Raw genomic sequence first — 5,301 nt, forward strand, 5'->3', positions numbered from 1 at the left:
AGTATGTTCCCAGCTTAATGGCCCCTGTACACACATGGCCAACGGTTCCACCAGCCCTTTGTGAAACCCCTTGGCCAAGATAAGAGCCGCTGTTTACACATTGGCGAACCAATCACTTGGCATTGGCTCTTCATGAAAGATGGACGTGGAATGGAAAAGTCTAGGAAATTCTAGATCATAGACATTGACAGAAAAATTTGATTAAAAAATAATAACCCCGTAGTAAAATTAAATTATTTGAAATATTAACAATTTTTTGAATATTCTGATAAGAACATTTATCTTTTTTAGGAAATACATTAAACATTTGCAAGGTTATTTTATTTCCTAAAATCTACACTATTATTGACATAGATAAACTTATTATTTTCGTAAATATTTCACTACCGTCCTCTCTGACGGCTGACGACCAACTGAATGAAGCGCCAACGTGTAAACGCAGTTGGCCATTGGCGCCAAGATCCTTTGATGTGTGGACAAAAAACCGACACGAATCGGTTGGCCGGCAAGCGCAAGCGCCAATTGCCAACTTACGGCCAAGTAGCCCTCTACACACATGGCCAAGGGGGTTGGTGGAACTGTTGGCCATGTGTGTACAGCGGCCATAAGAGTTTGTATTAAAAACATACCTTGTAATACAGTCGTCGTTGGACAGTGTATTCTGAAACAAAGTGTTGAATTTTATGAAAGAAGAGTTTATTAATTCTTAAGGGACACCGAAATGGCAGCGGTCGGTCGCGTCACCGCGCGACCAGTTTGAATTTGTTATTGGTATTTTTAAAATGTAGATAAAGTTTAAATTATTTCACTCTGGCGCCATCGACCGTTGCTATTCCGGCGTGAGCCAGCCCTAAATGCATATAATATATTATTGAAGGCAATAGGCATGTTAAAATTTGAATAAATCTTGGTCAAGGTCATGCATTTGAGGGTTAATAATCAACAGTGAAAACATTTTTAATGTAAATGTCTTTGCAGCAACTAAATTATAAAAAACACTTCCGTATCATTATGTACCTAAGTATATAAGAAATAATTATTTAGTTTACTACTTGCTTACCAAGGTTTTGTGAAAAACAAAATGGCGTTAAACAAAAAGTAAGCGTCCTATTTTGAAATTGGAACAGTCATATTTTACGCTTTTTGTAATAACTTGTTGTATTTGATGGAATAAATGAAAATTAAACAATGTTGATGCACCTGCAATTGTTATTTAATATATGTAAATATCTAATGATACTTACGTACGTACTGCAGTTGAAAGTATTTTCTATCTTCATACACAGTATCTATCTAGAATTTGAACGGTTTTACCTGACTAATCTTTATTTTGTATATTGTACATTAATCTTTTCCGATAGTTTGTGTGATAATTTAATGAGAAAATGTTTAATGTGTTGTTATTAAAATGAGCAACATGAAAATAAGCAAACACTCACCACGAATGCAGCGCCAAAAGTGAAAGAAATTTGAAGTTTTTTTGTTACTTTTCAACGGACAGACTTAGGAGGTGAAACGAAACAGCCAATAAATAAAACCGCCTATTAACTATCAGACATAGTGAAGACTTTCTACATTACAAAATTAATTATTAAAGATTACGTGGTCATCACCATCAGAAATATTGTACCGTATTATTGATTATTGTATTTTCTTTTTAAGTTTGAAAAAAAAAACCGAACATATTCAATAACTGGAAGAGTTTTTTTTCTTTTGGTTTCACATAGAGCATAGGAGCGTATTTAATAAAAATGCAGATAATTTGAAAAGGCAATTCTCGCCGGTCAATTCCCTTTTTAAAGCCCGCGCTTTTTTAAACTTTGATATTATTTGCTTCACTGTTTATATAGGCGGTAAAACAAATCATTGTACTAAAGGCACGCATTTTATGAAGACAATTGGTTGATTAGCACTACATTTTTCAAATTTGCCGCCTTTTTAGTGCCAATATTAAGTTGATAATTAACCATTTATTTAAAAGCGGTTAACCGAATTATGTCATAAAAAAATGACACAAAATTTAATTTTTTCCATGGGTATCAAAATCAAACTTTCACCGTTGCATTTTATTTTATTTTTTTAATTTTTATAGCTCCTAGATGATTTCCGCTAACATTATAATTTAGGCAGGCACCCGTTTTGGGAAGACAATAGTGTGGTGAGCCCTATATTTTTTAAATTTGCCGCCTTTTTCGGTCCCAAGACTTGGTTGACTGTCCATATATTGAAAACCAAAAAATTAATATGTTTGATAATGAATGGAAACCTTTGAAATTTCTAACAGTGTTACTGTTGGAAAAAAAACCTATATTTATTTTTAACACAACGTGTTACCCTTTTTAGCTTGTAATCATAATTGATTATAAATCATTTTCTTATATATTATTATTACAAGTACTATCTCATTTAACAGTTCAAACACCAACTAAGTGAGTGATCACACCGTTATACTTTAAATAAATTATACTGGTAACATTGCTGACAACTAAAACTGACTTGTAATTCTTGTCAATGTCAAAATATAAAGGACGACGGCGTACTGTACTGGCGCCAAACATTTTAGAATTAAATATACTTAATTACTGGGTTTCTAATGTATTGTAAGTATAACAATACCCACTTTTTTCTTCTGAAATGTTTATTTTTTCATTCCTTTTATGTTTTGTGTTAATATTTGAACAGTATACCAAAAATATAACCTAATTGTTTGTATTCATAATACTAATTTTTATTTATCTTTTCAGATTAAATAATACATAATGGATGTATCAACCAACATGACGACAAGTATTGTCCAAAAGAAGAGATCCTTTTCAGATGTCTGAATGTGCTGAACTGAAATGAATCGTGAAACATGTGAAAAAAATGTATTACTTACACAAAACTGCATCATCTGATCTTGTAAAACCATACTACACTGAATAAGTTTTTATCCGTGGCGTTGAAAAAAATGATGAAATCATGAAATTATGGCATCGGCAGTGTTATAACGATTTAAAGATCAAGAAGACATATCAATGAAGTGTCAGTGATTGTATACTTTGAAATGTTTAATAAACATAATATATTAACAATTTAAAAATATGAATTCATTTCTATACCCTCATAAGGGTTCATGACATACTGTCATAACTTAATTTTTAACAACTATAATGAATACCATCAAAATATCCTTGTTGGTTAGATGTTTTAAAAATATATTGTACTCACACACATTCCACCAGAAACTGACATGTAAAATTATGTTCATAATAATGAAAATATCTATGTGGTGACGGGTCAAAAATTTCATCACCTCCTTTCTTCCCGTAGGTGTTGTTGAATTCCACTGTGGGATATGGGTTAAATTGTGACATAAGCGACAGACTGGCAATCTGTAACTGTAATAAGTTTATGACTTATTGCTGTATTTCCAAAAATACATCACCTGAAGTTGCTCGTGTTTCAATGTTACTATTTATTTTATTTATTTATTTGTATAGCATACATGTTAGAAAATAGAATGTGAAATTTTACTTAAATATCTAGACTAAGAGCAGTCAGCCATTTTGTGGCTTCGTCACACAGGGTGATCAGGTCTTCGGGAGGGCCGGCATAGCGTGTTATATATAATGTTACTCATAAGATGCTGCAGTTACATGGGCAACATAACTACCAGCGATTATCATACCATTGCCGTTTGTTCTATAGCAATTGTATGTGAATTGTTAGCAATTGTATTGTCCATGTAACAGCACTGTGAGGGTAAGACCTGAGTGCATGCTCATATTGCAGTGGGACGGGGTGTTTCGTGTGCATGTCAAATAATTGAAGGTCATACAAGTATCCTGAGTTGACGTTGCATAAATTGTATGCACTCTGGAATGTTCAACCGCATGCCACGCTGAACACTGCACACTGAGCTTAAATTCAGGCCTTACACTTATTTTCAATCTGAGAGGGCACAAATACACTTCAACCCATCGGTATCTCATAATCAACTTGTACAATAACCACGGGAGAAAAAGGCAGAGGACTATAAATGTAGCTGTAACCCTCTGAGCCCTTTTTGTGTATGATAACAATTGTTGAAAAGTTTATTATTTATAAATGTTAAATCATTAGTAATCAGCATGAGATATATTTATGTATATTAGCAGTCTAAAATTATTGTGATTACTGAGTAACGATTATAAATGATTGTTGTGATGTAAAAAATTAAAATACATATTAATATTTAGTAATGTATAATTGATATGATTTTGGTTTATAAAAACTGCATGTGATAAAAATAATCATAAAATTAAATCTTTAGAATACTAAAACAATGATTGTGTTTTTTTTTTAGATACTTATTTTATTGATTTATAGTAATATACATATAAATAATAAAATACATACTTATCTGTGGCTATTCAAAACAAATGTCACTATAGTTGCGTCTGTAGGGTAAATTATACGGCTATTGCTGAACCAAAGATTTCCTTTGGTAGGATTGGTCCTTAGGGCCCAAGGATGGATTTTCGAAGTGGGGCCACCGTGATTTTTGATGTTAGTTTTTTGAGGTTTTGGTAGCTTCTGCTCTGGAGGAAAATAGGGTCTCAATCTATATAGAGGTATTCATTAATCATTATGCTACTATTCCAAGTTTGGTACCATATTTGTATGACTTAAGGATGTCAAATACATTATAGGACTCATATGTGCACGAGGAAGATGTTAAACTACGTAAAATAAAAAAAATAAGTAAAGATTACAGTACCTATTTATTAAAAAAAATCTAAGACAAAAAAATCCAAAAAATTGGCACGATGGTGCCTAGGATCCTTTGCCTTGTACAACTGCAACTACTATGATTCAAAAACTATTTCTATCTGCTGCTGCAGCTGCAGCTGAATGGGAAGTGACGACCCTTCGTTCCCATGCCCCCGAGAGTCGGTCAGGACTTTCACCTCTGGCTTGCCTTAACCGACCGTTCAGAGTGGAGTGCCAGAGGTATGCTTGCAGGGTTGAAATGAAATATGTATAAGACGCGAGTTGGCACAGTGGCTGTTTCGTACAGACTGGGTAGAAAGCGGCATCGCACCACCCTGAGCCGCTCACGCAATGTTGTCCCCTTGTCGCTCCGTGTGAGCGGCCGTTTTTTGGAGACCCATACAATGAGTTGGTGTCACCAGACCACCTTTCTTTTTTTTTAAACGTTGTTTAACTTATGATTAGTGCAGGTGCTATAGTATTTTACCATAGCCAGCGTGTTACCAGTGCATTTAATACCAATAGTCCAATTTATTGTTGTTACTTTTTTCCTGCCTGTGTGGTGAC

The 5,301-nt window shown here is 33.7% G+C and overlaps 1 long non-coding RNA gene across 1 annotated transcript; it reads left to right on the plus strand.

Annotated features, from left to right (window-relative positions):
- Window positions 1–2,507: 2,507 nt before the first annotated feature.
- On the plus strand, window positions 2,508–3,275 carry LOC125238696. Its single transcript, XR_007178460.1, has 2 exons — window positions 2,508–2,600; window positions 2,745–3,275. It is a non-coding gene; the product is annotated as an uncharacterized LOC125238696 (long non-coding RNA).
- Window positions 3,276–5,301: the final 2,026 nt, after the last annotated feature.

This window comes from Leguminivora glycinivorella, chromosome 24 (assembly GCF_023078275.1).
Source record: "Leguminivora glycinivorella isolate SPB_JAAS2020 chromosome 24, LegGlyc_1.1, whole genome shotgun sequence".
Taxonomy (NCBI): Eukaryota; Metazoa; Arthropoda; class Insecta; order Lepidoptera; family Tortricidae; genus Leguminivora; species Leguminivora glycinivorella.